The sequence below is a fragment of the Muntiacus reevesi genome, chromosome 18, assembly GCF_963930625.1.
Source record: "Muntiacus reevesi chromosome 18, mMunRee1.1, whole genome shotgun sequence".
Classification (NCBI taxonomy): domain Eukaryota; kingdom Metazoa; phylum Chordata; class Mammalia; order Artiodactyla; family Cervidae; genus Muntiacus; species Muntiacus reevesi.
Genome location: NC_089266.1, coordinates 30,708,218 through 30,723,372, shown reverse-complemented (window position 1 = coordinate 30,723,372; position 15,155 = coordinate 30,708,218).

The window sequence follows — 15,155 nt, the reverse complement described above, 5'->3', positions numbered from 1 at the left end:
ACCCAATCTATTCCACCTCTTAAAACCGTCTATATCCAGCCCCTCCATGCCATGCTCTTTGCCTCTGCCTTAGTTCAGACGCTCGTCAGCTCTCACCTGGCCTATTTGATTATTCTCCTGTCTGATCATCATTTTATTGTGTATTAAACTCTTCAGTGGGTCTCATTTCTATTGCTTTTACTTGGCTTCTAACCACTCAACCTCCCAATGTTTTATCTAATGCTAACCCAACAGTATCTCTACTGTACCTTTAAATGCAACCTATTTTATTTTTAATGTAGACCATTTATTTAAGGTCTTTATTAAATTTATTACAACATTGCTTCTGTTCTTTGTTTTGGTTTTTAGGCTGCGAGGCATGTGGGACTGTAGCTCTCCAACCAGGGATCGAACCCACGCCCCTTCATTGGAAGGCCAAGTCTTAACCACCGGACCCCCAGGGATAGGAAGTCCCTCAACCAGTGATTAAGGTCAACTTTACCTGTAAATTCCTTGAGACCAGGGTCCATGTCTTATTCATCTTTGTAACCCACATCACCTATTATTTTGTTTACATTACTGTTGACATTAGATCAACATTTGAATGAATGGATTAATGAGTGAATAAAGATTTGAGGCTGTTGTGAGTGTGGAAAAAGTGCTTAAAGTATTCTAGAACCTCAGAGACTTGGGATTAGATGGCATTTTGAGAACTGTGACCCGCAGAGATCTACTCGTTGGAGGGGCCTGGAGTTCCCAAAAAATTACCTGGCCTTGAAAGCCAGCCCCAGTCATGGCAGCCAAAGGAGCTCTAACCTTTTGGAGGAAGGCTCAGCTTTCAGACTTTTGTGAGGCTAGCTTCCTCCCTTCACTAAGCTCTTGGGTCAAATGTCCCCTCCCGCCACCCACTGCATCACCCTATTTATTTTCTTCAAGGAACTTTTCATTTATCTTTCTTATGAACACATTTTCCATCTTCTCAATAGTCTGTGAGCTACATGAGAGCACTGATATTTTATCAGGATGTCCTTATGTGGTATTAGTGATAAAGAATCTGCCTGCCAATGCAGCAGACACGGTTCAATCCCTGGGTTGGGAAGATCCCCTGGAGGAGGAAATGGCAACCCACTCCAGTATTCTTGCCTGGAGAATTCCATGGAGAGAGGAACTTGGTGGGCTATAGTTCATGGGATCACAAAGAGTCAGACACTTTTGAATGACTAACATACACAGCTCCTAAGACAGTATCTGCTGCTATTCACTTTGTTGAATAATTGAATCAATGAATTCTCAGTACTAGTATCCACTCAGATAAGAGGGGCAAATGGGTAATATAGGTGGTGGCCCAAAACTTGGGGCGGGTGTCAGGGGAATGAGTTAATATGCACTTGACCCTATCCTCAGGGGAGAGGGTTGGCAGTAACTGGGAAACTACCTATCAACCTTATGGGCAGTATAGTCATTTCCACAATATTGATTCTTCCAATCCAAGAACATGATGTATCTCTCCATCTGTTGGTGTCGTCTGATTTCTTTCATCAGTATCTTATAGTTTTCTGCATACATGTCTTTTGTCTCCTTAAGTAGGCTTACTCCTGGGTATTTTATTCTTTCTGGTGCAATGATAAACGGGATTATTTTTTTAATTTCTCTTTCTGATGTTTCACTGTTAGTACAGAGTAATACAAGATTTCTGTGTATTAATTTTGTAACTCATGACTTTATTAAATTCATTGATTAGCTCTAGTAGTTTTCTGGTGGCCAATCAACTTTAGAGTTTGGAGAAGGGCATGGATTGGAATGCTATAAAGAGAAAGCAGTAAAAACTCCAGTGGTAAGGAACCATGGAACCAAGGAACCACTCCTTAGTGGAGGGGGTGGAAAGGGAATGATTCTGGGTCAACTTGGTGGTCTAGAAGAATTCTGAGGCTGGATCCTAGATCTGGTAGGGTGACTTCATTCCAAAACAGTGAGGTTGGTGGGGGACTTATAAGTCCTGATGTTGATGGTCTTCAATTAGGAACTGAGGGAAACTAAGTCCACAAACCCCAGGTGGCTCAATGGTAAAGGAGATGCCTGCCAATGAAGGAGATGCACGAGATGCGGGTTTGATCCCTGGGTGGGTCAGATCCCCTGGAGGAGGAAGTGGCAACCCACTCCAGTATTCTTGCCTGGGAAATCCCATGGACAGAGGAGCCCGGTGGGCTGCAGTCCACGGGGTCGCAGAGAGTCAGACAGGACTGAGTTTCTCAGCACTAAGTCTACAAACGGAGCCATGTGTGTTCAAGTTTAAGGACTTCGGAAAGGCTTGGGAAGGAGAAAAAGAGGGAATGAAGTTCGGGGAAGAAGCCTTGTCATTTTTAAAGGCCTATAATGTGCCAGTCACTGGTCCTTGTTGCTTGCATGAACATCCCATTTAATCCACTCCAACCCTACAAGACAGTTATTACCAACTTCATTTATAGATGAAGAAACTTCATTTATAGATGAAGAAACTAGGCCTCAGTGAAAGTAAGAAACCTCCCAAAGATTACACACCTCATGGAGAAGCCAGGGTTAAATTCTTGCATTTCCTCTTCCTGACACAGTGGTTTTCTATAAAGCACTGGTTCCCCTCACAACGACTTTTGTATGTATGCCCAGTTGCTAGGTTGTATCTGACTCTTCACGATCCCTTGGACTGTAGCCCATCAGGCTCCCCTATCCATAGCATTTCCCAGGCAAGAATATGGGAGTGGATTGCCATTTCCTCCTCCAGGCGATCTTCCTGATCCAGGCATCGAGCCCTCGGCTCCTGCATTGGTGGGTGGATTCCTTACCCCTGAGCCACCTGGGAAGCTCCATACAAGGACACACTTCTATATAAATATCAACAATTTTGAGGTGTCTCTTTTTTTCCCACTGGGAAAAGCATATCAGAATCTGACTGTGGGATACACTAAATTTTGGGTTAAAAAGCAAATGACTACTAGATTTCTAAACTGTGAAAATTAGCTATGAGACACAGGGTAGGGATGGACCATGGCTGAAAATGGGATATTTACTGATAATTTGTTCAAATCTTCTCAGGTTTCCCAACTAGGTATGGAGTTAAATTTTCAAATGGAGTTTGGAAAGTGCACTCTGCTATCATTACACTCCATTTAAAAAGGCTTAGTGAAAAGGAAAATTAATCTGAATTTGGAACTCAGCCTGATAAAGCTGTTGTCCTGGATCAATAAGTGGGAAATGAGCTGAACTGAATCCACAGTTTGGAAGATTAGTGGAATATATCATGGACGTAGAATAAGAGCAGGATTCATTTTGATGTAAAAATGTTAAAACAGGCTCATATTGACTCTCTTGGTCTAGCTGCTAGAAATTGAACTTAGTTATGAGTGCAAAGAGGCTTCTCTGGTGACTCAGCCAGTAAAAAAAATCTGTCTGCAATGCAAGAGACCTGGGTTTGATCCCTGGGTGGGGAAGATCCCCTGGAGGAGAAAATGGCAACCCCCTCCAGTATTCTTGCCTGGAGAATTCCATGGACAGAGGAGCCTGGAAGGCTACAGTCCATGGGGGTCTCAAAGAGTTGGACATGACTGAGAGACTAACACATACACTTGACTGCAAAAATCTAGAGATTAGTAGGGACTTCCCTGGTGGTCCAGTGGTTAAGAGTCTGAGCTCCCAATGTAGGGGGCAGAGGTTCCATCCCTGGTTGGGGAACTAAGATCCAGCATGCTACAAGGCAGGGTCAACAAAGTAAGTCTAGAGATTAGTTGATTTTGTAGATGGCCACAGCAGGAATGTCACTTAGTTTCTTCGGACTGCCATACCAAATTCTCACAAAGGACAGAAATTTATTCTCTCATAGTCCTGGAGACCAAGAGTCCAAAGTCAAGCTGTTGGCAGGGCCATGCTCCCTCTGAAGGTTCAAGATGGAAAATACTTCCTTGCATCTTCTAGATTCTGGAGGCTCCTGACAGTCCTTGGCTTGCACCTGCCTAACCCCCATCTTTGCCTACATCTTCATGGCATTCACTTCTGTGTTTATCTTCTCACCTTCTGTCTCTTATTAGGACACTTGTCATTGGTATCAGGTCCCAGTGGATAATCTAGGATGATTCACATCTCAAGACCATTGGCTTCATTACATCTACAAAGTTGCTTTTTCAAAATAAGGTCATATGGACAGAGTCTGGGGCTCAGGAGGTGGATGTGTCTTTTGTTGCGGTCACATTCAACTCCCTGTGGTCATATTTTACTATGTAGAGGACATTAAAATACAAGTGAAAATGGGACAGGACTTATAATACATAAGACAGAATTATAAGACAAATTCATACAGGAAACATTGCTTTGTTTGTTTTGGTTTTGTTTGTTTTTTGGTAATGAGTATACTAAAGCAGAGAGTAAGTGCCACAGGTGAGCATGAAGACAACTCAGGTGACTGTAGACACCTGCCAGTAGAGTTCAACCATGAATAAGATGATGAATGGCCAGTCTGGTTTTCAAAGCAACGGACCACTTTACATCCCCTCATACAAGTGTATGATGGTTCTGATTTCCCTACATCTTATCTGACTTTTTGATTTGACTCATGCTAGTAGATGAGAAGTGGTATCTCATTGGGGCCTTGATTTACATTGCCCTGCTAACTAATTACATTGAGCATCTTTTCATGTGCTTGTTGGCCATTTTTATATTCTCCCTAGAGAAATGTCTATCCATATTCTTTGTCTATATTTTACACATCCAAGAAATTCAAACCAAAGACCTCTCAAAAAGCAGGAGAGACTATGGTGAAGGAAACTAGGAAGAGATCAATGAATCTAATGAAGGTGTATCCTTCTATGGGGCAGTTAGCATGCAGGAGAAAACTGAAAAAGAAGATACCTGGGAAGAGTCCTCTAAGAGCAGAACAAATATAAATTATTTGAAAATTAAAACAAACACAATGAATATTTTGATAGATATTTATATGACCAATGTTTTAGCCATCTCTTGTTCTAATATCTTGCCACTGGTATTTTCCTTGAGAATGTATTTTTCAATGTGACTTAATCTTTAAAATTATCTTAAACATTGGTAAGTTTTGGCAAGCACAGCTTCAATTTCAATTAATATAATGTCATGGCTTTGAATTCAGTTTTGCAATGAACCAGTGAATCAGTGAAGTTGCTCAGTCATGTCTGACTCTTTGTGACCCCATGGACTTTAGCCTACCAAGTTGTTCCATCCATGGAAGGAGTGGGTTGCCATTTCCTTCTCCAGGGGATCTTCCCGACCCAGGGATTGAACCCAGTTCTCCCACATTACAGGCAGATGCTTTACTGTCCAACCAGTCCATACTAAAGGAGATCCGTCCTGGGTGTTCATTAGAAGGACTGATGCTAAAGCTGAAACTCCAATACTTTGGCCACCTCATGCAAAGAGTTGACTCATTGGAAAAGACCCTGATGCTGGGAGGGACTGGGGGCAGGAGGAGAAGGGGACGACAGAGGATGAGATGGCTGGATGGCATCACTGACTCGATGGACATGAGTTTGAGTAAACTCTGGGAGTTGGTGATGGATTGGGAGGCCTGGCGTGCTGCGATCCATGGGGTTGCAAAGAGTTGGACACGACTGAGTGACTGAACTGAACTGAACTGAACTGATGCACCACCATAATTTGTTATCCATATAATCACTGTAAGCTAAATTGTTTTATGCTAAATGCTTAACTTTTAAATTTAATTTAAATAGAATTTATAATAATGTCAGATACTTCATTTTGACAGAAGGAACTTTTAAAAGCTTTACTCTGATGTTATTTTTATGTAGATCATTACACTGCTCATAAATAATCAGATTTGATTCCTTTCTTTACTTTCTTGTGTTTTATTTTTTGCACTGTCAGGGACTTTCTGAGCAGTAATATAGGGCATCTTTGCCTAGTTTCTGACTTCAGTGGGGTTACTTCAGGTATTTCACTATTAAAACTGTGCTTACTTTCAATTTCAAGAAAATCTTTTTTTAAGTACAAGGAATGCCCATTTATTCTGAGTTAAGATTTAAGTCAGGAATGAATATTGAATTTTATCAAATGTCAAACTTGAATTACAACATTGTGGACAATCTTTAAGTGAATTCCCTACAGTAATACATAAATACTCAGTTTTCATAAATACATGGAGCAAAAAGCTAGAAAATCTTTGTTACATTGTTACTAAGGTGGTACCAGAAGAAACCTCTATGATCTTGGATCTAGTCTCAAGTTTCTAAGGAAACAGAAACTTTCATGCATAGTGGGAGCGTCATCTAGAACAATTTTAATGGATGGCAATCATTAGGTCAGATATCTGTCAAAATTATGAATACAAGAACTCATTGACTAAGAAAATTCTGTTCCATGAATTTATCCTGTCAACACATTCTCAAATGTCTAATGTGACACATATATGAGATTATTCATTTCAGCACACAGAGTGGTAGCCAAAGTCAGAAAGCAATCCAAATATCCATCAGTATAAGGCTGCTTAAATAAATTATGGCAACACTCATATGATGGAATAAAGCATGAGCATAAGAAGATGAGAAAGCTCTTCATTTACTCAAGTGGAAAAATTTGCCAAGATACATTATGAAACCTAAAAGGCTGTTTTAGAACAATATACCTTGACGCTACATATGTGAGTTAGAAAGGGACGGGGAATAAATTTAGAGCTGCTCTACCTTCAAACGGGCTTCCCTCCTAGCTAGTTGGTAAACAATCTGCCTGCAGTGCAGGAGACCTGGGTCAGGGTCAGGAAGATCCCGGGTCAGGAAGATCCCCTGGAGAAGGAAATGGCACCCCACTCCAGTATTCCTGCCTGGAGAATCCCATGAACAGAGGAGCCTGTCAGGCTACAGTCCATGGGGTCGCAAGGGTTGGACACAGCTTAGCGATGAAACCACCACCACCCACCTTCAAAATATATTTGGGAAATGACTTCTTGTTACCAGTCTCATCGCCACCACCTGGGTCCACATCTCCCTCATCTCCTGTGGGGTGACCGAGATGGTTCTCCAGGTGACTCACTGCTTCTGTACTTGCTTCTGGGCTGTCTGTTGTCAACACAGGGCTATTTTTCTTAAAAGATGTCTCTTCTGCCCTTCAAGGATTTCCCATCTTCTGCAGAGACCTAAAGGGGACCTGAAGAACCACGGCTCCTCTCCTCACTCCCATCCACTTTGCTCCAGCCATAGGAATCTTCATGGCATCCCTCACGAGCACCTTTTCTCTTCCAGTTTTTTTTTTTTTTTTTTTTTTTTTTTTTTTGCCGTTGGTCCCTTCTTGGAGGGCTCCTCTCAGGACACCCACATAGGCAGTTCATCCCATTTCTTCAAGTCTTGACTCAAAAGTTGTTGTCTTAGAGAGGGCTATCCTGACCTCCATTTCTATTTCTAATATTCCAAGCCACCCCCACATTAATATTTCAAACCCATTTTTTTCTGATATTTTCCCTTTGTAACACTTATTGTTACTTCCATTTTTTACATTTTAATTCCCTCCCCATCTCTCCAAATAGAATGAAAAACCCTATGATGGCAGTTATTTTGAGGAAATCTCTATTACTAAATCCTTAGTATTTTGCTCATAGTAAGTGCTCAAGTGTTTTTTTTTTAAATAAATAAGAGAACTAATGACTATAATTAAAATATTTCTGGAATATTACTTGGAAATTGGTAACATAGTTAGCTTTCAACAATAACTTGCTGAAAATACAACCTTTTCTCTCATGCTTAGGTGTAATAGGCAGCTTTGAAGCCTTATTCTGTTGATGATGCTCACAGCTACAGCAGGAATGACACCACCAATAACAACACTGACTGAGCACTTGCTCGGCATCCTGATTCCTTTTGTCATACTTATTTGAGTGAAAAATAACTGGTGATATATTTTATATCTAATGTAATTTTTCCATCTAACAGCAGAGTGTTGGGAAAGTGAAAGTGTTAGGCGCTCAGTCGTGTCCAATTCATTGTGACCCTATTGACTATAGCCTGCCCAGCTCCTGTTTCTGTGGAATTCTCCAGGCAAGAATACTGAGTAGGTTGCCATTCCCTCCTCCGGAGGATCTTCCTGACCCAGGAGTTGAACCTGGCTCTCCTGCATCACATGCAGACTCTTTACCATCTGAGTCACCAGGGAAGCTATACCCAAGATTTGTTGTCCTGGAAGCTGTGTTCAGGGCTATGGAAATGTAGCCTAATGATATTAGGCACCATGCATAACACCTCATTAGCAGTGTTAGGCCTGTTCTATAGATTAGAGTCAGACAGGACTGAGCGACTGAACTGTACTGATAGATTAGAGAACAAAATTAAGGGATATTTACTAAATATTATATTTAGCAAAGAACTCATTGCCAGAATAATGAATAAAGAAAAATAAATCCTGCAAACCAAAAACAAAGAATGCAATTAAAAATATGCAAAAAACCTCAATCTAACTGTATGCAAAGAAGGTATCAGTTCAGTTCAGTTGCTCAGTTATGTCCGACTCTTTGCGACCCCATGAGTCGCAGTATGCCAGGCCTCCCTGTCCATCACCAACTCCCGGAGTTTACTCAAACTCGTGTCCATCGACTCGGTGATGCCATCCAGGCACCTCATCCTCTGTTGTCCCCTTCTCCTCCTGCCCCCAATCCCTCCCAGCATCAGGGTCTTTTCCAATGAGTGAACTCTTTCATCAAGAGACTTTTTAGTTCCTCTTCACTTTCTGCCATAAGGGTAGTGTCATCAGCATATCTGAGATTATTAATATTTCTCCAGGCAATCTTGATTCCAGCTTATGCTTCTTCCAGCCCAGAGTTTCTCATGATGTACTCTGCATATAAGTTAAATAAGCAGGGTGACAATATACAGCCTTGACGTCCTCCTCTTCCTATTTGGAACCAGTCTGTTGTTCCACGTATACAAATTATCAAAAGATATTCTCACAAAACCAGTTCAAAGCAGCTGTCTTAAAAGCCTAAACTCAACAACCCAAACATCTAGCAAAAGGAGAGTAAACTATTACACATTTGTACAAAATAATATTGCTCAGTAATAAAAAGAATGAACCACTGTTACACTCAGCAACACAGATGAATCTCAGTCACTACATTGAGTGAAAGAAGCCCAGACTCTAAAGAGTGTGTGTTGTATGATGCCAGCAGAGGCACAAGTAATCCTTGGTCATCAAAATTTGAATAGTGGTTAGTTTTGGGGGAGGATTGGTGAGAAAGGACTCAAGGAAATTTCTGGGGAAATGGAAATATTTTCTATCTTGATCTGTGCTGTGGTAACGTTTGTTACTACTTGTTAATTATGCCAATCAAAAACATAAAGACTGAAGGAGAGGGGGATAAAAAGCAATTTATCAAGTTATGTCCCAAAACTATAGGGCACCTGGTAGACCTGGCCTTCTCATCATAGCTGACAGGTTCTCTGAGATCACCGCAGGCTCCAGGGCTTGCTCCCTGGCCCTACTGGTAGGTGTTGTAGCTCTATAAATCCATCCAGCCTAGGTGCGCATTACCGCTTCCTGGTCCTCAACAGGCTTAGGCTGGTGATGGATGCCATCAAACCCAGTCACTGCCTGAGGAGCTGGGCTGCTTCAGAGGCAGGAGGACAGAAGGGTGCATCAAACAGTCACCGCAACGCACTTCACCCAAAATTAAGTGCTAAGGGATGATAATGGGGCTTTTATGCCACATGCATGTTTTCCTTTCCATTAAATCTCAGATATGCTGTTTGCTTTGGTATCCTTAGTGCAGGCTGCTTTGAAATCCATAGGGGGAAAGAAACCCGTCATTAAGTCCAGCAGCCCAGCCCAGCAATGCAGTGTGCTCTTATTTGGTTTTCCTTCTGTAAATATTTGTGCTCTCTCAGGCTAAGGAGTGGCCTGTGCCGAGACTAAAATATCCCCATTTATAAATCCTCCAGGTGCAGCAGGGAAAGCCTGACCCATCACCCTGCCCCTGCAATGACCCCAACCTCACTCTCGCAGACCACCCTCCAGGCTGCCCCCAGTGCAGACCCATGATCACCTCTCCAGGTTGACTGCAGGAGAGGATGAACCTGAAATTGAGCGGTTATTGCAAAACCTGATTTTTTTTCAGTCCGAAGGTGAAGGTTACTTCGCATCTCGTCACTGCCCTTAAGCTTGTTAATGAAAAGATGGAAAAACAATATTGATAACAGTGAAGTCCAATTTGTCCAGAAATGAAGGCTGATTTGTCACAGAAATAAAACAGAAGACAAATGGAAAAGGGAAATATACAGTAAGACCAATAATAGAAAGAAAATTGTAAAAGACTTAAAGAAATATTTCTTTTTCTACTGGGTGTATTTATCTGGGTTTTCAAATTTCTGCTTTTCACAAGAGGCTCATGATGTGAATACTAATCCCAAATAAGAGGTCAGACTGAGGCTTAATTATCTTCCACTGCTAAATCCAACTGACTTAACAGCTAAGGGAATTTTGTCCATTCATTCAATAACATTTATTGAACTGCATAGTATTCCAGATGTTGGACTTATTCATTTACTTTTTTAAACTTTCCATTTTTACACATGTCTATAAACTCACTTCCTCTTTCATTTTCCTAAATTCTTATCAAGCTAATTTGTGTCAAAGCTGTGATATTTCATGCATTTCTAAGTTTTATCTTATATAAATTGCCCTATCTGGCTTATGATAAGGAGCAAATGAAGTAATCTTGATAAAAGCATATGAAAATATTTTTCATCTTAAATACATTTCAAAGAATAATCAGACTCTTAGACTTTTGTTGGAAAGGGAAAACATCAAAGTTAATCTTTGTGATTTTAATAACCCTATAAAAATGGAAACAGAACAAAAACTAGGGAATGAAAGCTGACATGAGATCAGAAATTTTTCTAGTAAAAAACAGGATTGCTGAATTTAGAAATGCAGTAAAGAAAAAATATTTATGACAAAAACCCAAACCTCTACCCTCTTTAAAAAAGAGTTAACTACAGATAGTCTATGGGGTCAGTTCTTCATTTTTTGTGAAATAGCTATTTATGTTACAAAGCAAGCCAAATCTTTAGAAAGAAATGAAAAAAATTCATATCTCTGATCATAGAGCCTAACATATATAGGATAAAAACTGGAATAGAGAGACTGATTCATATGCAAAATCAAATATTCTAAATAAAATGCCAACAAATCAAATATACCAGTATATATACACACACACACACACACACACACACACACACACAGACACTAAGTGGTAAAGAACCTGTCTGCCAATGCAAGAAACACAGGTTTGATCTCTGAGTTGGGAAGATCCTCCGGAGAAGGGAATGTCTATCCACTACAGTATTCTTGCCTGGAGAATCCCACGGACAGAGGAGCCTAGTGGACTTCAGTCCATAGGGTCACAAAGAGTCAGACACAACTGAAGTGACTTGGCATGCATATGAGAAATAAATTCATATTTTATGGCAAGACAAAAATAATTTAAATATAAGAAATTTTCTTTGCCCTTTGGCCTCTCCTCTCCCCACTGTGTTTTGTGTCTGCATTATATTGACCAAACCTCCCTCACTGGCAGAAACACCTGCTCAACCATAAAGAGAAACATTCTCATCACAACAACAACTCAACTTAAAAGATAACAAACACTCCTTCTGTTCTTATAAGGGATCACGATGACCAACCACTTTGTACTTGCAGATCTGAATCATGTGAACTGTCAATAACACATCAGTTAATGCTCAACCTTCCATTTCAGAAAAACTCTTATAACTGCCTGGATTTCAAATGGGCAGAATAGTTCTTCAGCATTCTAAGATGCTCTCCACAGGTTATAATCCTCAAACGTGACTCGAATAAAATCTTCCATTTCTTTCTTGGATCAACTAATTAATTTTTCATTGACATATATATTTTAGTATATATATCCATTTCTGTGGATAGCAGGATTTAGTATGTGACAAGTTTGCGGCTCCAGATGATAAATAATCTGCCTGCAGTGCAGGAGGCCCAGGTTTGATCCCTGGGTTGGGAAGATCCCCTGGAGAATGGAATGGCTATCCACTCCAGTATTTTTGCCTGGAGAATCCCATGGACAGAGCTGCTGACGGGCTATAGTCCATGGGGTTGCAAAGATTTGGAAACAACTGAATGACTAACACACACACACACACACACACACACACACACACATACACACACGTTTTTAAGGTAGCCACTGGGTTCAAGTCTGAACTTGAACTGACTTTCTGGGGATAGTCATCCTGTTCCCTTAGAACTTACCAAAGCCTGGACCCAGAGTGGAGTCCATATAGTTATCAGCTGAGCAAACCATTCACTTTCCAGCCTCCTTAGTGGGGTTGTAGTAGCTGCTACCGCCCGTAGGCAGACACCATTCCTTATCAATCGATGTGATTGTTTAGGGAAATAAGCAACCACCTGAGAAAGGGACCTCACTTTTTGAGCTAACACCCAAGGGCGATTCCCCTTCTCTCTTTTGTGTGTGTGTGTTTTAAGTAGAGGATAATTACTTCAAAATATTGTGATGGCTTCTTCCATACATCAACATGAACCAGCCAAAGGTATACACATGTCCCCCGCTCCTTGAACCCTCCTCCCACCTCCTTCCCCATCCCACCCCTCTAGGTTGTCACAGAGTACCAGCTTTGGGTTCCCTGCATCATAGAGCAAATTCCCACTGGTGATCTATTTTACATATGGTAATGTGTATGTTTCTGTGCTGCTCTCTCATTTCATCCCACTCTTTCCTTCCCCCACTGAATCCTAATACATGAAAGATGCTCAACATCACTCATTATTAGAGAAATGCAAATCAAAACTACAATGAGGTATCATCTCACACCGGTCAGAATGACCATCATCAAAAACATCTACAAATAATTAAGGCTGGAGAGGATGTAGAGAAAAGGGAACCATCTTGCACTGTTGGGAATGCAAATTGAAATAGCCACTATGGAGAACAAAATGGAGATTTCTTAAGAAAAAAAAAATTCTGGAATAAAACTATTATATAACCCAGCAATCTCACTACGGGGTATACCCCAAGGAAACCATAATTGAAAAAAGACACATGTACCCCAATGTTCAATGCAGTATTATTTCTAACAGCTGGGTCATGGAGGCAACCTAGATGTCCATCAGCAGATAAATAGATAAGGAAGTTGTGATACGTATCAGTTCAGTCACTCAATTGTGTCCAACTCTTCACAACTTCATGGACTGCAGCATGCCAGGCCTCCCTCCCTGCCCATCACCAACTCCCAGAGTTTACTCAAACTCATGTCCATTGAATCGGTGATGCCATCCAACCACCTAACTCTCTGTCATCCCCTTCTCCTCCTGCCTTCAATGTTTCCCAGGATCAGGGTCTTTTCTAATGAGTCAGTTCTTCACATCAGGTGGCCAAAGTACTGGAGTTTCAGCTTCAGCATCTGTCCTTCCAATGAATAGTCAGGACTGATTTCCTTTAGGATGGACTGGTTGGATCTCCTTGCAGTCCAAGGGATTCTCAAGAGTCTTCTCTAACATCACAGTTCAAAAGCATCAATTCTTTGGCACTCAGCTTTCTTTACAGTCCAACTCTCACATCCACACATGACTACTGGAAAACCCATAGCTTTGACTAGATGGACCTTTGTTGGCAAAGTAATGTCTCTGCTTTTTAATATGCTGTCTAGGTTGGTCATAGCTTTTCTTCCAAGGAGCAAGCATTTTTTAATTTCATGGCTGCAGTCACCATCTGCAGTGATTTTGGAGCTCAAAAAAATAAAGTCTGCCACTGTTTCCACTGTTTCCCCATCTGTTTGCCATGAAGTGGTGGGACCAGATGCCATGATCTCAGTTTTCTGAATGTTGAGTTTTAAGCCAACTTTTTCAGTCTCCTCTTTCACTTTCATCAAGAGGCTCTTTAGTTCTTCTTCACTTTCTGCCATAAGGGTGGTGTCATCTGCATATCTGAGGTTATTGATATTTCCCCTGGCAATCTTGATTCCGGCTTGTGCTTCATCTAGTCCAGCATTTCTCACTATTTACTGTGCATATAAGTTAGATAAGCAGGGTGACAATACAGCCTTGATGTACTCCTTTTCCTATTTGGAACCAGTCTGTTGTTCCATGTCCAGTTGGACATTACTGTTGCTTCCTGACCTGCATATAGATTTCTCAGGAGGCAGGTCAGGTGGTCTGGTATTCCCATCTCTTGAAGAATTTTCCACAGCTTGTGGTGATCCACACACTCAAAGGCTTTGGCATAGTCAGTAAAGCAGAAATAGATGCTTTCTGGAACTCTTGCTTTTTTGATGATCCAGAGGATGTTGGCAATTTGATCTCTGGTTCCTCTGCCTTTTCTAAATCCATCTGGAAATTCACAGTTCATGTATTGTTGAAGCCTGGCTTGGAGAATTTTGAGCATTACTCTACCAGTGTGTGAGATGAGTGCAATTGTGTGGTAGTTTGAGCATTTTTTGGCATTACCTTTCTTTGGGATTGGAATGAAAACTGATCTTTTCCAGGCCTGTGGCATGTAATATTACTCAGCCATAATAAAGAATGCATTTGAGTCAGTTCTAGTGAGGTGGATGAACCTGGAACCTATTATACAGAGTGAAGTAAGTCAGAAGAAGACAAAGATCATATATTAACACATATGAAGACAGTCATGATGATCCCATTCTCTCTTGAATGTAAAGGTCAGAGGGTTTAGCTCCATCTGGGAAGGTCAGCGCCTGATTTAATGGCTTTTTCAATTCTCCAAAGGCCCCTTTGCATTCTGAATTCTATTCAAAAAGATCATTATCCTTTCCTTTCAACTTCCACCTAGAGGCCCAGCTGTTAGGCCATAGTTACAGACCCAGATGCTCAGGACCCGGACACTCCCAGGACACCCTTAGGCTGTCTTCCATTTTTAGGAGGAGTGAGGCTGCAAATGGATTGGTTCCTTTCTGGAGTGGCTTCTCCAGCTTTCCATGAGGATGAAGCTGAGGTGGGTCACCCAAGTTTGCTACCCACTGCCAGGTCCACCTTCCCATCTCCTAGCCTGTCTGGGGCCCAGGCTGTACCACACAGAATGGTAAGATGCTTCTTCCTGATGGACCCTAATGGGCGACCCTTCAGCTCAGTGGACCCTTGGTTCCCCATCCCTTCGATGCTCTATGTTAGATTTG